At 54.5% G+C, this 17,249-nt stretch overlaps 2 pseudogenes; one reads left to right on the forward strand and one right to left on the reverse strand.

The window, feature by feature from the left end:
- Nucleotides 1-4,251: 4,251 nt before the first annotated feature.
- On the forward strand, nt 4,252-5,308 carry LOC142595843 (olfactory receptor 14C36-like; annotated as a pseudogene).
- A 913-nt stretch (nt 5,309-6,221) lies between these two features.
- LOC142595844 (olfactory receptor 14C36-like) lies at nt 6,222-16,860 on the reverse strand (annotated as a pseudogene).
- Nucleotides 16,861-17,249: the final 389 nt, after the last annotated feature.

The following is a 17,249-nucleotide window of genomic DNA, read 5'->3' on the forward strand; positions in this document are numbered from 1 at the left end:
CTGGTCCCTAGGATGGCAGGGCAGGCTCTGCCTGAAAGTGGAAGAGCTGCTCTCAGGGCCCTTGAGGCGTAGCATGGCTTCATGGGCACCAGAGCTGGGCCCCAAACCAACTGGCTCAAGGCTGCTTTGGATTTTGGAATGGACCTGAAGGTGGTGCCCAGTATCTGCTCAGAGCAGACAGAAGGTGGCCTTAGAGCAGACAGCTTGTCTCCTGTGGATACTCTGCTGTTGCAGCCCCAGATTTTGCAGGTGGTTAAGGGGGATGGATGTGAGAGGTGGCCACGCTGGACAGCAAATTGAAGGAGGAGTTGGGGTCTTTTTGGGGAGAGGAATCTGGCAGGGACAGCAGTACCCAGGAAACCCCATCAGTAATGGCATGGAAGTCCAAGAAGACCTAGCTAACAGCACCTGAAACACCACATCTGTTCCCAGGTGTGGCAAACGTGGGAGGAAGGGGGAAAAATAAGCAGGGGTAGGTGCCTTGTTTGGGAGGGGGCATGGGCGCAGAAAGGCAGGAGCCAAGGAAGCTGAGGGGGATGTACAAGCATGGAAAGTGGAGAGGAGTGGGGATCAAGGATCCAGCTGCTGCTTGGTTTGCTGGTTTGACTGAGCCCTGCACCTAATCCCCACAGCCCGTCCAACCTTCTTTTGGAGGGTGATTCCAAATCCTTTTGTGCGTGGCCCCACTCTGTGTACCCGGTGCGGGGGTGGGTGCAGAGGCCTGGCTGCTGCAGTGGCAGAAGGGAGCACAGGGCATGGGGACCCAGCAGCTGGAAACACCGAGTGTCCAGGGCCAGGTACTGCTGGAGCGCTGTGTGTGTGCAATTCGCGAGTGAACTTGAAGCTGGACGAGCTGGCGAGCAAAGAGGAGAGACCCTTTCAGTCATGTGGATGGCATGTGGCTGCAGCCCGGGTACACGGGGTCATATGTTGTTATTATTATTAATACTACTACGACTATTTTACTTAATTTATTTCAATTATTAAACTGTTCATATCTCAACGCACGAGTCTTCTCACTTTTAACCTTCCGAATCTCTCCCCATCCCACCGGGCATGGGGAGTGAGCGAGCGGCTGTGTGGTGCTTAGTTGCTGCCCAGGGTTAAACCACCACACTCTGTGAGCTGCTCCCTTAGAGCCTGCAGTCACCTGCACGTGTCTGGGGCCACCTCCTGAAGCCCAAATGTCGCCAGGTGTTTGTGCCTGAACAGCTCCCTCCTGGCCTCCATCTCCATTATCGCCATGGGAGCTGAGACAAGGAGCTCCCATGCAGGTGCCCATGTTGTGCCCACCTGAAGTGAGGCAGGAGGAATCCCCCCTCCTGTGGGTTTGTGGCAGGCATGGGAGGGAGCTGAGAGCCCTTGCAGCCCCAGGACTCCAGGCCCAGGATGAGATGGCTCCATTGACTCTGCTGAACCCGTCCCTCAGCAGGGCTAAAGGAGATCCCTGCCTGTCACTGCCTGGGTGTCCTGTCTAAGGTGGAGACAAGGAAAAGTGATTACAGGTCATAAATCGGACTCAGGTGAGAGAAATTACACTGCTGGAAGTAAGAGTCTCTCCCCAGCTGCAGGAGGGAGCATCAGTGATGGCTTCAGGCTGTGTCACAGCAGGTTCCCCTGCAGCCCCAGGGACAACACAAGGCAGCCCAGAGGGGCAGAGCAAGGGCTGCCTTGGGCTGGTGCTGTGCTGCTGAGCTGGGCCGGGCTCCTGGGACGCAGGCAGCTCCTGGCAAGCGGGCAGCGCTGCAGAGAGACAGCTCTGCCCAGGAGCAGCTCCTGTGCCAAGCGCAGCAGGGCTGAGGGCAGTGCCTGCAGGCAGGGAGGGGAGAGGAGGGAGGCAGACAGGGGTTAAAGGCAGTGTGGGGTGGGAGGGTGCTGAGAGCTCACTGCGGGAGAGATCTTCACAGCCCTTGACACAGTAAGTCTGTGACTGCAGGGCTATGCAGCTGCATTTCCTTGAGGGGTCTCCTAAAGCTGGCACATGCCACAGATGACAGGATCTGTAAGTACAACTCTGAGAGTTTCTCTGTTGTAGAGAAGAACATGCTCCAGAGCAGGGCTGCCCTACTGCACCATGAGAGACTGGGACAAGGCATGACGGCTGCCTTCTCCAAGGGATGGCTGCAGGGGTGTGAGGGTGGGTGTGCAGCCAGGGGTGCCCAGGGCTGTCCTTGTGAGCAGGGTCCCTGCACCCCAGGGTGCTGTGTGCCGGGGCAGGGACTCTGCCGCCTGCCAGGGTCAGCTCTCAGCCTGCCCAGGGAACTCCCCACGGTTGTGCAAGGAGAAGCTGTGGGTGGACAGAGTGACCCCAGCAAGGCAGGGTCCTTCTGCTGGTGAGAGGGTGCTGCGTGGGTCAGGGCTGCTCAGAGCTTCAGCCTCATCTCCAGAGTATTTCCAATAGGAGGTTTCAAGGGGAAGATCAAGACAAGGATTACTATAAAGAGAAGGAATTTCCCTGTGCCTTCAATTCCCTTCTCTTGGGGAACAGCAGGTGAGAAATGATAAAGGAGTTCTTAATATTGACAGATCACTGAGACTGCTGAACTGTAACTCTGAGTGATCAGCAGGTTTTCCAGGAGTCTCCCAATGAGTTTTCAGCCACTCCTCTGCCCGTGGACAGAAACAGGATCACCTTTGATGGACCCATCAGGCTTAATCTGACCTGTGATTTTTTCTACCTGCAAACCGGACCATGCGCCCAGCCAGTGCCCTGCAAACATGCCGGTTTCTGGAGGGCTAAGGAGAGGGCACAGAGGTTGGGATGGGGTCTGTGAGTGCTGGCAGGGAAAGACATGGCACAGGGAAACAGCTCCCATGAGGAAAATCTCCTGGCAGCAGGGATATCATCAGGGAATGAGAGGAAACAAAAACCACAAATGTTGTGAGAGGGAGAGTTCAGAAACCTCCGTCTCATCCCCTGCCATGCAGAGCCCTTCCCCTGAGCAAGCCCCCTTGCCTCCTCTCCCGGCCAGCAAAGCCTCTGCCCCAAGGGCTGGGGGCTCCAAGGCGCGAACCAGCTCCTCTGCAGCCAGAGCTCCAGCAGAGCCGTGCTGCAGCTCTCCAGCCCCGCGCCCAGGGCCCTCTGCAGAGCACAGGGGCTGAGAGCAGCTGCCCGGCAATGCTGGTGCCTGGGAGGTGGCGGGCACAGCTGGGGAAGGGCAACGCTGGCCTGAGGGCCCGCCTGCCTCTGCCCTGGCCTCTCTCACCCACACCCGCACTCCAGCTCTGCTTCTCGCTCCACTTGTCCCTGTTAGTGCTGGGGTTATTTCCTTCTTGCTGTCAGGCTCCCTGGGCAGATGGAGTTTCAGCTGCAGAGTCACACACTGGTCTTGTGGGTCCCCCCATGCCCGTGTGTCCATGGGAACAAGTGTCCCAGCTTTCCTCTAAGCTGTGGGGCAGTGGGCAATGCAGTCAGTGCATGGAGGCAATGAGCTCAATCTCCCTTACTCAAATGCCATCACTAAGACACTTGGCTATCTCCTTGAGGTGTCCTTCCAAGCTGTGAGCTTCCCTCCAGCATGCAAACCTGTCCCATAGCATCTTTGTGTTATCTGAAACTGCAAGGGAGAAGCACAGAGATGCTAAGACAGAAAAAATGCTGTTGGGTTTGTGCAATGAGCCATGCGTGTCCTTGGCTAGAAGTGGGGTGCTGAGACCTTGAGAAAGGCTGAGACATTTAGTGGTCTGTGGAAGATCCATCTGCTCTCAGCAGTGCCTGGTGGCTTTTCAGGGTAACATGGGAGTGTGATCAGCCTCCATCTCAGAAAGCTGCAAGCCCGGAGAAACTGGGACCCAGACAGAGAGACAGAGCAGCTGCCCTCACTCTGCACGGAGCCACAGGCAATCCTCTTGCCTCACAGAACTCGCTCTGTTCTCCCTTTGTGCAGCAGAAATGCTGGGGGTTTCTGACATCCAAGAATACTCCCCAGGGTGGCAGGGGAGGGGGAGCTGTAGAAAACCTAAACCTTTCAAGTCGCCTTCTGTCTTCCTGGGTCCTTAGCCCTGGGAGTGCAGATGCTGACAGGCCCTTCTGCGTTAGCAGTGGTTCCATCTGACACAGTTGAACACCAGGACTGGTCCCTGTCCCTGCCCACTGCTGCAGAGCAGGGCTGACTTCTCAAGAGCCCGTGGGCAGATGCCCTGCTCCTCATGGCACACACGGCCAGCACCAACCAGGGCTCCAGGCACATTGCTCAGGGAAGGGCTGCTAGAAAAACAAAAGGCTGGGTGTGTGTTTCAAGGGGAGGTCGTATGGGAAATTGCTTTGATTTTGCTCAGAGAAGTCTCTACTACCTTGTCACTGTCTTCTTCTCCAATGACAGTCACTGACTCCCAGAGGCAGCAGATGTCCAACGACAGCTCCATCACTGAGTTCCTCCTCCTGGCATTTGCAGACAGGCGGCAGCTGCAGCTCCTGCACTTCTGGCTCTTCCTGGGCATCTACCTGGCTGCCCTCCTGGCCAACGGCCTCATCGTCACCGCCATAGCCTGTGACCACCACCTCCACACCCCCATGTACGTCTTCCTCCTCAACCTCGCCCTCCTCAACCTGGGATCCATCTCCACCATTGTCCCCAAGTCCATGGCCAATTCCCTGTGGGACACCAGGGCCATCTCCTACTCAGGATGTGCTGCACAGGTCTTTTTCTTTCTCTTCTTGGTTGGAGCAGAGGTTTCTCTTCTAACCATCATGGCCTAAGACCGCTACGTTGCCATCTGCAAACCCCTGCACTACGGGACCCTGCTGGGCAGCAGAGCTTGTGTGCACATGGCAGCAGCTGCCTGGGGCACTGGGTTTCTCTATGCTTTGCTGCACACGGCCAATACATTCTCACTACCCCGACGCCACGGCAATGCTGTGGGCCAGTTCTTCTGTGAAATCCCCCACATCCTCAAGCTCTCCTGCTCACACTCCTACCTCAGGAAAGTTGGCCTTATTGTGGTTAGTGACTGCTTAGGATTGGGATGTTTTGTTTTCATTGTGGTGTCCTATGTGCAGATCTTCAGGGCCGTGCTGAGGATGCCCTCTGAGCAGGGACGCCACAAAGCCTTCTCCACGTGCCTCCCTCACCTGGCTGTGGTCTCCCTGTTTCTCTGTACTGGCAGTTTTGCCTACCTGAAGCCCCCCTCCCTCTCCTCCCCAACCCTGGACCTGGTGCTGGCAGTTCTGTACTCGGTGGTGCCTCCAGCAGTGAACCCCCTCCTCTACAGCATGAGGAACCAGGAGCTCAAGGATGCAGTGGGGAAACTGATCACTCGATGTTTTCCTGAAGCAATAAACTTCTGCTGCAGAACATTTATATTGTAAAATTATCACAGGCACAGCCTGTCACCTGTATTTTTTGTTTTTGTGGTGCTTTTTCCTTGTGATAATGTTGTCATCTCCTTTCTAAATCACTCTCTGTCTTTCTTTTTCTGACTGAGTGGCTGTGTAAATGAGGAGCCCTGCTCTGTCTGTATGTTTCAGTGCAGTAGAGCACACTTCAGTCACCTTTTTTTGTCTTCTGTTCCTTCCTCCAAGGCCTTTAAACACAATAAAGTGCACTTCAGTGAATTTTCTTGTCCTGGGTTCCTTCCTCCAAGGCATATTTGGAGCTGCAGGAACAGTTCCTGTGTGCACCGGTGGAGGGGAAAGGAGTGCCAGCATGGCAGCACTGCCAGGGAGCACCAGCCCTTGCTCTTCCAGGGCTCTTCTCTTTCCACTCGCACACTCTGGTTCTGATCCCTTGCGTTGCTGTAAGGCCTGAGTGCTCTGGCAGCTTGGTCACAGGCGTGCTGCATGGTAGTGCTGTGACCGCAGGCAGGGACAGGCCATGGGCACTTCTGTGACAGAGCTGGCCTCCATACCAGCGTTTCCATAAAGAAAGGTGATCTCCTCAGGGCAGTGCCTGAAGCCTTAGCTCTGCTTTCAGAGTTGCTCTCAAGGAGACACTCAAGCAAGTGCTGTGTTGAGGGCAACACCAGTGAAGAGCTCAAGTGTGTGAGTGTGCAGGACGGGGGCACACAGCAGTGTCCCTTGCACAGCCAGGCCTCCAGGGATCGCCTTGAAGGACCAGCAGAGCAGGGTCTGCTCTGTGTCCTTGTTTGCTGGACACCGCGGGCAAGGTGCCCCAGGGCAATGGTCACAGAGCAGCCCCTTGCAACCACCCTTCCCAGCACTGGCCTCTCACTGCAGCAGAGACCTTGTTTGTCCCTCCACACAGGCACACCAAACAACGAGTTCAAAAGTCCATGTTTGCATTGTCCAGAGGAGACTTAAGCATGCCCATGGTGTGCGTGTGGAGAGATGAACCCGAGTGAGCACAAATGGCATCAGCTATTGCCAGAGGTGCCATGAAGGCCAGTGGGACAGACAGTGCCTCCAGGTCACTGCACCTGGAGAGTAACATCCCCGGGGAAACCACCTGAATGCAGCACTGGGATGTGCTCCCTTGACCCGAGGTGCCTGTGTCCATTCCTCCTGCCGTGGGGCATCTCAGATGGGTGCAGAGCAGGGCGACCCACCGCAGGGCTGAGGTGCCTCCCAGCCTCTGGCAGTGGCAGCAGGAGGCCAGAGGGTCATGATGCCTGCTGCAGTGCAGGGCCTGCGCGTGTGCAAGGGCAGGACTCGTGCCTCTGCGCAGCCCTGTGTGTGTGAGGAGTGCAGGAGGCCAGCTCCGATGGGGACACCTCAGGGGGCCCTGCCCTTCCTGGGTGTGACTCCAGGAAGAAACCCCACTGTGCCAGTGAGATTCATCTCACTCGCCTGGGACAGGCTCATGGCAAATGCTGCTGTCTGCTCACGTCACCCTTTCTGCATTGTGCCCTCCAATGTGTCAGAGCAATCAGAGAGGTGCTGGGCTCCTTGCAAAAGGCAGACATCAAACCTTTCTTCCAGAAGTGCAAGAAGGAGCATTGCAAGAATTAGAGGCTGGTCACCCTCAGCTCAGTCCCTCGGAAGGTGATGGGCAAAGTACTCCTGCAGGCATTTCCAGGTCCTTGTAGGACAAGAAAGGGATTGCCGAACCTGGATGGGTAGGGGAAAGCAGGGGGTGTTTTGTACCTGGACCTTAGCAAGGGTGTTGCCAAGGTTTCCCACAGCCTCTTTATATCCAGATTGGTGATGTCCGGACAGAAGAAATACGTGATGTAATGGGTGGGAGTTGGACTGGTGCCTCAAGCCCCACTGTCACCAGTGGTAGAGTCCTCCTGGTGGCCACTTCCTAGTGGCATCCCTCAGTGCAAGCACTTGCGCCAACACTCTTGAGTGTCTTTATTAACTCCCTGCATAATGTGATGCAGCCTTTTCAGCTCCTTTGTGGGTGATGCGAATCAGGGCAGAGTCCTTGGGAGATCTCATCTGCTTAAGCCTGCCTTGAGCAGCACAGCTGGACAAGGTGATGTTCAGCGGTCTCTTCCAACCTGAGTTATTCTATGATTCAATGAATCTTTCCCTTGGAGAGCTTTCTGATGGCAGTCCAGAGAGAGTCAGAAGTAGAGATATAAAATGCACCAACAGAAATACAGCAGTTCCTCTGAGGAACATTTCTCCACTCAAACCATTGGGAGGAAATCTATGAGATCAATTTGGTGAAACAAGCTTACTGTTGTCTGCTCACGTAGTCAGCCACAAGGAGGGTGATGGCTGGATACAGTACCATGTGGTCACTTGTGTCTCAGGAGCTCGTAATCCAGCCAATGGCTGTGAAGGGGGCTGTGAGGTCACTTCTGCCTCTGGAGGTGACAGGCCAACAGCAGGACTGTGTCTGGGAAAGGGACTTCATTCTGAAACAGCTGATAGGTCAGCCCTTGACTCACGGCTGGGATCTGTGCTTTGAAGCGCACATCTGCCAGCGTCTCTGACAGGCCAGCAGAAGGCACCTGGTTGGCACATTGACTGGGAGATGCCTTCTGCCCAAGGACTGAGGCTCACTGCAGGAAGGGGGCTTCTCTTTTGGTTGTCATGTCTCTTCTGCCTGAGGACATGATGGGACAGCAGCAGGCACGCAGCTTGCTCAAGTCTAGCCAAGAAGCTGAAAGGGCGGCAGCTTTGGAAGATGATGGTGAAGTTCCTTCTGTGTGGTGAGGTGAAAGGCCACAAGAAGGCTGATGGGTTGGGATGCCTGCTTGAAGGGTTGTTTCACAGATGCTGCAGCTTTCCTTGGAGGTTGGAAAGAGCAGGAGAGAGAGACACTGCCACACAGTGCAGCTGGGAAGGTGGAGAATGGACATGAGGAGGAAGAAATGTCACTCAGAGGGTAGTGCTGTGAGACATGAAGTCCTCCAGAAGGAGTATGACATCAGTCCATCTCTCCGTGTTTCAAGGAACAGAGAGTGAGGGTGGACAGACGTCAGTGAATGCATGGAAATGCCAGGGTGAGAGCAAGGTGGGGAAGCAAGGTGGGTGCCTACAGCCTGCAGGGAAAAAGAAGCAGCTGTGGCACAGCGCAGGACAACCTGTGTTAGAGATGGCAAAGAGCACTGGCAAGGCTGGAAGTCACCAAGAGAACCCAAGCCTTTGTGCCCCTGGGTACGGCAATCATCTCTGCCACCAAGGCCCATGAGCAGACATGTTGTGCTAAGGCACTGGGGGGGCCTCATGGCCTCCTTGCACACCCCCAGGAAGCCTGGGAGCTGTCACACCGTTGGCCTTCACTCAGCATCACACCCCCCACAGCCCAGTGCCCCAGGAAGGGCCCAGAGCAAGGTGTGAAGGACAGGATCTGCCTTCCATGGGGCTGGGGGTCAGGCCTTGGCCTTTCTGCTTCATCAAACAAAGCCAGGGCTTTCTCAGCAGCTGAGCTGCCTGCACATTACCTTTGCCTCCCTGCAATCACAGCCTCCAGTTCTCTGCTCTAACGAGTCCCTTGGGAGGCTTTGTCAGTAATGGCCCTCAGTGGGACTCATTAATGCTTCAAGGCACTTTGGGTTTTGCTTTTGACATTGAGCCTTGGAGAGGTTTGTGCAATCTCCTCTCAGTACCTGAGCATCAAGGACTCAGGATCGAATACACCATAGCACTCATTAACACCAAGCAAGCCCTAACAAGCTGTGTCTCTTCCTGTAATTGTCTTCTACTCTTGTACAGTTCATTAGAGAGGTTTCCTAGTGCACTTGTGGAGAAAGATTTCAAAGAACTTCTAATAAAAATGAATTTCTTTTTAAAGGGTGTAGTTTGTTAAGTTTCAGTTTAGAGAAGAGAGGATAGCAGCCTTCTTGGGGTGCTATTGACCCAGGGTCTCTCCTAAGGAGGTCAGGGCTGGTAGGAGAAGCTGTCTCATAAGCTCTGACACAGCATGGACACCCTTGCTCCTCACCTCCCCAAGCCCGTCATGGCTCTCATCACCCATCTGGCACTTGCATCCCTTGTCCTTACATCAGACTTCTCCTCTGCACTCTGCAGCTGGATGGTACAGCTCCTTTGTGCCAGCTCCCACCTGCTTGCCTTTGAGCCCTGGCTGCATAAAGGCAAAGGGGGATTGCTCTCATTTTTGAACAAGCAAATTAAGACTGCTAAGATTCACCATTGCAATCAAACACACTCCTCAACAGTATGCCAATTACAAGCTGCCACCAATGAGGTTCACCTTCCTTCATAAGGCATAATCATGCCACAAATGTTTGAGACAGAAGGGAAGTGGTAAAATAAAGACAACTAAAGAGCTGTCTAAAGACGGAATTAGACAGACTACTGAAAGATAGGCAAGCTTTTGACTCCATGGAGCTCAAGGCTGCTATGGGATTGTTGAGAGGTGTCTGAATGATCAAAGGGTAAGGGGAAAGTAAGTCTAAGGACCAACTGCAAGTGTTTCTGTGCAGATGGGCTGCTGGCAAGGGGACTACAGACATGGTCAGTTTAGTTAGGACAGGTGGAAATAGGATGAGGTGTTGACCACTCTTGCCTGATGCAGGATAGCAGGGTACAAAGCTTCAGTGAAACGCTGTCTTCTTGGATGGCCAAATTTGCACTCTTCTCATCAAATCTGTGCTATCTGTCTTTCTATGTGAGCATATGGAAAAATCTGAATGTATAGAAAAATGTATAGGTGTGTCCAGTTACTCAGCAAACTACATTTCCTAGCAGCACTCTCAAGGGACAATCTTTGCTCTGAGGAATTACTGTTATTTCTGTGGCTTTGTCGCTCCGTCCCCTGCCCCACTGGGCATGGGGAGCAGGGTTCCCTCAGCTGCCTGCCTTGTGCTCACAACACACTCAGAGAAGCCCCTCTGGGTGCCCTCCCCATGCACGGCCATTTCCAGCCACCGCTGAGCTTGGCCTTTGCTGGCTCCATCCCTGCACCCACAGGCCAGGGGTCCATCTGCCTCCTGGGCAGCCTCTTCCCCCTCCAGCCTCCCGGACCTTCCTTCTGCAAGGTCACCTCCTAAGTCGTGGGGGTCCCTCTTCATCCACGCTGACCTCTTGCCAGGCCCTGCTCGACTCCCTGCACATCTGACTGCCTTCTTCATGGGCTTTGAGGACATTGTCCCTGAAGATCTGCCGCCCGGACCCATCCCACAGGGAAGTCTGCTGCCTCCCTGGGGCCCGGGTTAGGGACATTATGAGGAAACTCCCCGACCTCGTGAGGCCCTCCGATTATTACCCGTTGCTGGTTATACAGGTGGGTAGTGATGAGATTACAGAGAGAAGTCCTAAGGCAATGAAGAGGGACTTCAGGGCACTGGGGCGATTGGTCGCAGGATCGGGAGCGCAGGTAGTGTTTTCCTCAGTCCCGTCAGTGGCAGCAAGGAATGCTGAAAGGAATGGGAAAACTCCCCTGATTAACTGGTGGCTCAGAGGCTGGTGCCATCGGTGGAATTTTGGGTTTTTTGATCATGGGGAGGTCTACACGGCACCGGGCCTGCTGGCGGCTGATGGAGATCGGCTGTCTCCAAGGGGGAAAAGGATTCTCACCCATGAGTTGGCGGGACTCATTGAGAAGGCTTTAAACTAGGTTTGAAGGGGGAAGGGGATATACACGGGCCCGCTAATGAGGAGCCCAGGGGCAGCACGACAACGTTGGGGGCGAAATCGATAGCCCAGCTTAAGTGCATCTACACCAATGCACATAGCATGGGCAACAAACAGGAGGAGCTGGAGGCCCTTGTGCAGCAGGATGGCTATGACATAGTCGCCATCACGGAAACATGGTGGGACGACTCTCATGACTGGAGTGCTGCACTGGAGGGCTATAAGCTCTTCAGAAGGGATAGGCAGGGAAGGAGAGGTGGTGGGGTGGCTCTGTATGTTAGGGAGTGTTTCGACTGCATAGAGCTTGACAGTGGTGATGACAAGGTGGAATGCTTATGGGTAAGGATGAGGGGGAAGGCCGGAAAGGCGGATGTCCTGTTGGGAGTCTGCTACAGACCACCCAACCAGGATGTAGAGGTAGATGAGGCATTCTATAAACGGCTGGCAGAAGTCCCGCAATCGCTAGCCCTTGTTCTTGTGGGGGACTTCAACTTGCCGGACATCTGCTGGAAATACCACACAGCAGAGAGGCAGCAGTCTTGGAAGTTCCTAGAGTGTGTGGAGGATAACTTTCTAATGCAGCTGGTAAGCAAGCCTACCAGGGGAGGTGCCCCGCTTGACCTGCTGTTTACCAACAGAGAAGGGCTTGTGGGAAATATCGAGGTCGGAGGCCGTCTCGGGCTTAGCGACCATGACATGATAAAGTTCTCAATTTTGGGTGATGCTAAGCGGAGGGGCAGCAAAACTATTACCGTGGACTTCCGGAGGGCAGACTTTGGCCTCTTCAGGACCCTGGTTGGGAAAGTCCCTTGGGAGGCAGTCCTGAAAGGCAAAGGGGTCCAGGAAGGCTGGGCCCTCTTCAAGAAGGAAGTCTTAAGGGCGCAGGAGCGGGCTGTCCCCGTGTGTCGTAAGACCAACCGGAGGGGAAATCGACCGGCCTGGCTGAATAGGGAGCTTTTGCGGGGACTCAGGGAAAAAAGGAGAGTCTACCGCCTTTGGAAGAAGGGGCGGGCAACTCAGGAGGTGTACAGGGATCTTGTTAGGTCCTGCAGGGAGGAAATTAGAAAAGCAAAAGCCCAGCTAGAACTCAATCTGGCCAGTGCTGTAAAAGACAATAAAAAATGCTTTTATAAGTACATCAGCAATAAAAGGAGAGCCAAGGAGGATCTCCATTCTTTGCTGGATGTGGGGGGGAACATTGTCACCGAGGACAAGGAAAAGGCTGAAGTACTTAACGCCTTCTTTGCCTCTGTGTTTAACAGCCAGACCGGTCATCCCCAGGGTACACAGGCCCCTGAGGTAGAGGATAGGGATGGGGACCAGAATGGAGCCCACATAGTCCAGGAGGAAGCAGTTAATGACCTGCTACGCCACCTGGACGCTCACAAGTCTATGGGGCCGGATGGGATCCACCCGAGAGTACTGAGGGAGCTGGCGGAGGAGCTCGCCAAGCCACTCTCCATCATCTATCAGCAGTCCTGGTTAACAGGGGAGGTCCCTGATGACTGGAGGCTTGCCAATGTGACGCCCATCTACAAGAAGGGCCGGAAGGAGGACCCAGGGAACTACAGGCCTGTCAGCCTGACCTCGGTGCCGGGGAAGATTATGGAGAGGTTCATCTTGAGCGAACTCCACAGGCAAGTACAGGTCAACCAGGGGATCAGACCCAGCCAGCATGGGTTCACAAAAGGCAGGTCCTGCTTGACCAACCTGATCTCCTTCTATGACCTGGTGACCCGCCTGGTAGATGATGGAAAGGCTGTGGATGTCATCTACCTGGACTTTAGCAAAGCTTTTGACATCATCTCACATAATATCCTCCTCGGGAAGCTGGCAGCTCACAGCTTGGACAGGCATACTCTTCGCTGGGTAAAGAACTGGTTGGGTGGCCGAGCCCAGAGAGTTGTGGTAAATGGTGTTAAGTCCAGTTGGCAGCCGGTCACGAGCGGTGTTCCCCAGGGCTCTGTTTTAGGGCCAGCCTTGTTCAATATCTTTATCAATGATCTGGATGAGGGGATCGAGTGTGCCCTCAGTAAGTTTGCAGACGACACCAAATTGGGTGGGAGTGTCGATCTGCTGGAGGGTAGGATGGCCCTGCAGAGGGACCTGGACAGGCTGGATTGATGGGCCGTGGCCAACTGTATGAGGTTCAACAAGGCCAAGTGCCGGGTCCTGCACTTCAGTCACAACAACCCCATGCAACGCTACAGGCTTGGGGAAGAGTGGCTGGAAAGCTGCCTGGCCGAAAAGGATCTGGGGGTGTTGGTTGATAGCCGGCTGAACATGAGCCAGCAGTGTGCCCAGGTGGCCAAGAAGGCCAACAGCATCCTGGCTTGTATCAGGAATGCTGTGGCCAGCGGGAGCAGGGAGGTGATTGTGCCCCTGTACTCGGCGCTGGTGAGGCCGCACCTGGAATACTGTGTCCCGTTTTGGGCCCCTCAGTACAAGAAAGACATTGAGGTGCTGGAGCGTGTTCAGAGACGGGCAACAAGGCTGGTGAAGGGTCTGGAGAACAAGTCTTATGAGGAGCGGCTGAGGGAACTGGGGTTGTTTAGCCTGGAGAAGAGGAGGCTGAGGGGAGACCTTATCACCCTCTACAACTACCTGAAAGGAGGTAGTAGTGAGGTGGGTGTTGGTCTCTTCTCCCAAGTAGCTAGCGATAGGACGAGAGGAAATGGGCTCAAGCTGCGCCAGGGGAGGTTTAGGCTGGAAATTAGGAAAAATTTCTTTACGGAAAGGGTGGTCAAGCATTGGAACAGGCTGCCCAGAGAGGTGGTGGAGTCACCATCCCTGGAAGTGTTCAAAAAACGGGTAGATGTGGCACTTCGGGATATGGTTTAGTCTAGTCTACCCTTGATTGGTTTAGGTGGGCTTGGTAGTGTAGGTTAATGGTTGGACTGGATGATCTTAAAGGTCTTTTCCAACCTAGACGATTCTATGATTCTATGATTCTATTCTAAGATCCAGGAGGGACTCACAGCCCCTGTGTCCTCCAGGACAGGCCAAGCACATCCTCAGCTAACTGCAATCAGCTCTCCTGCACTCCGCCACTGTCATTCTGCTACTTGTCCTCCTTCTCCACCACCTCATGGTCACTGCAGCCATGGCTGCCCTCATCCTTCACACCCCCAGACAGATCCAGCTGTCAGTAACTGAGACCAGCCCTGGTGAGCTCATCATCGAGTGCCTGTGTCAAAATGTTGTCTTCCACTCCCTCCAGGAATCTCCTGGCTTGCTTGTGCCCAGCCCTGCTGCCCTCCCAGCAGACTGTGCAGTGGCTGAAGCTGCCATGTCCCTGAGGAGCTGGGACCATGAGGCTTCCTCCAAGGCAAGGCTCTGTGCACGCCAGCCTCCCCTTTGCACAGAGCTCACCTCCACCTCCTCACGCGCCCACCTGCCCTCCTGAGGAGCCCTTGGCGTCCATGGCTGCCCTGCCACCACTCGAGCTGTGCCAGCAGGGCTCTGCAGTGCCCGTGGGGGAGCACGTTGGTGCCTGCCCAGCAGAAAGGAGAGCGCTGGGGAAGGGAGAGGAGAGGCAGGGAAAGGGGAAGGGTTGTGGGAGGTTGGCTGGGAGGTTCCTGCTGTTGCCAGAAGAGGACGATGCAAGGAGAGGCCTGGTAGCTGGGAGGTGGATTTTGAAGTCCCTTCTTTGCAAACAACCCAATTGGCCCCGTGCTGAGGCAGGCCCCAAACTGTCAAATTTGGGTACAAATGGAGAAAAGCTGAGACTGTTGAGGAAAAAGTATCATCTGAGGGTGTCAATGAACTGGGGAGGAGAGCGGGGCAGAGAAAGGGAGGGATGGAGGTGCAAGGTGGAAGCAGCAGCCCGTGGAAGAGGGGTCAGGAGGGGGATTGAAGGGGCCAGGTGCCCGTGGGGAGGGGCTGGGCAGTGCTGGCATGGCCAAACCCTGTGCCTGATCACCGTGCTCTGTCCTGCTTATGGTACTGGTTTCAGCTGGGGTAGAGTTATCTTCATAGCAGTTTGTATGGGGCTGTGTTTTGGATTTGTGCTGAGAACAGTGTTGATAACAGGGATGTTTTTGTTATTGCTGAGCAGCGCTTGCACAGCGCCAAGGCCTTTTCTGCTCCTCACACTGCCCTGCCAGCGATTTGGCTGGGGGTGCACAAGAAGTTGGGAGGGGACCCATCTGGGACAGGTGACTGCAAGTGACCAGAGGGGCATTGCAGACCACAGGACATCGTGCTCAGCAATAGGTGCTGGGGGAAGAAGGAGGAAGCGGGGGTGTTTGGAGTGATGGCATTTGTCTTCCCAAGTAACTGTTATGAGTGATGAAGCCCTGCTTTCCTTTAAATGTCTAAATACCTGCCTGCTGGTGGGAGGCAGTGAATGAATTCCTCATTTTGCTTTACTTGTGTGCACAGCTTTTGCTTTACCTATTAAAATATCTTTGTTTCAATCCGTGAGTTGTCTCACTTTTACGTTTCCTGCTGTCACTAGTGTGTATGTGTGTGTGTGTGGGCGTACCTGCTTTGCTGGTCAAGTGGGGCTAGTGAGGAGGAAGAGGAGGCCACCAGGATCTGGAGAGACCCAGGGTTGGAACTACCAAGTGGGTGATATCTCTGAGTGGGGGCAGACCCAAAGGCCAGGCCCACAGTGGGAGATCTGATTTTCTTACAGAGATGCTAGGAGAGTGTCTGCTCTGCCCCAGAAACACACACTTTTCTATCAGGTCCAGGTGAGACAGAGCAGGTTCATTCCTCAGTAAGAATAAGAGAAATGCCAACATTTATGTAGAAACTTAATAAACACTCAGAACCATACAGATAATGATAACAGAAATGCTACACCACCAGCCCCTCCCCGCAAAAGACAGGCCTGCAATGCTACACCCTGAGAATCATTTGTGAACAGCAATGGAAAATTTATAGTGTTGAATATCATCCATGAAATCACTTTCTTAAAGGCCTCCTTGAGCTCCTGGTTCCTCATGCTGTAGAGGAGGGGGTTCACTGCTGGAGGCACCACCGAGTACAGAACTGCCAGCACCAGGTCCAGGGTTGGGGAGGAGAGGGAGGGGGGCTTCAGGTAGGCAAAACTGCCAGTACAGAGAAACAGGGAGACCACAGCCAGGTGAGGGAGGCACGTGGAGAAGGCTTTGTGGCGTCCCTGCTCAGAGGGCATCCTCAGCACGGCCCTGAAGATCTGCACATAGGACACCACAATGAAAACAAAACATCCCAATCCTAAGCAGTCACTAACCACAATAAGGCCAACTTTCCTGAGGTAGGAGTGTGAGCAGGAGAGCTTGAGGATGTGGGGGATTTCACAGAAGAACTGGCCCACAGCATTGCCGTGGCGTCGGGGTAGTGAGAATGTATTGGCCGTGTGCAGCAAAGCATAGAGAAACCCAGTGCCCCAGGCAGCTGCTGCCATGTGCACACAAGCTCTGCTGCCCAGCAGGGTCCCGTAGTGCAGGGGTTTGCAGATGGCAACGTAGCGGTCTTAGGCCATGATGGTTAGAAGAGAAACCTCTGCTCCAACCAAGAAGAGAAAGAAAAAGACCTGTGCAGCACATCCTGAGTAGGAGATGGCCCTGGTGTCCCACAGGGAATTGGCCATGGACTTGGGGACAATGGTGGAGATGGATCCCAGGTTGAGGAGGGCGAGGTTGAGGAGGAAGACGTACATGGGGGTGTGGAGGTGGTGGTCACAGGCTATGGCGGTGACGATGAGGCCGTTGGCCAGGAGGGCAGCCAGGTAGATGCCCAGGAAGAGCCAGAAGTGCAGGAGCTGCAGCTGCCGCCTGTCTGCAAATGCCAGGAGGAGGAACTCAGTGATGGAGCTGTCGTTGGACATCTGCTGCCTCTGGGAGTCAGTGACTGTCATTGGAGAAGAAGACAGTGACAAGGTAGTAGAGACTTCTCTGAGCAAAATCAAAGCAATTTCCCATACGACCTCCCCTTGAAACACACACCCAGCCTTTTGTTTTTCTAGCAGCCCTTCCCTGAGCAATGTGCCTGGAGCCCTGGTTGGTGCTGGCCGTGTGTGCCATGAGGAGCAGGGCATCTGCCCACGGGCTCTTGAGAAGTCAGCCCTGCTCTGCAGCAGTGGGCAGGGACAGGGACCAGTCCTGGTGTTCAACTGTGTCAGATGGAACCACTGCTAACGCAGAAGGGCCTGTCAGCATCTGCACTCCCAGGGCTAAGGACCCAGGAAGACAGAAGGCGACTTGAAAGGTTTAGGTTTTCTACAGCTCCCCCTCCCCTGCCACCCTGGGGAGTATTCTTGGATGTCAGAAACCCCCAGCATTTCTGCTGCACAAAGGGAGAACAGAGCGAG

This window comes from Pelecanus crispus, chromosome 23, assembly GCF_030463565.1.
Source record: "Pelecanus crispus isolate bPelCri1 chromosome 23, bPelCri1.pri, whole genome shotgun sequence".
Classification (NCBI taxonomy): domain Eukaryota; kingdom Metazoa; phylum Chordata; class Aves; order Pelecaniformes; family Pelecanidae; genus Pelecanus; species Pelecanus crispus.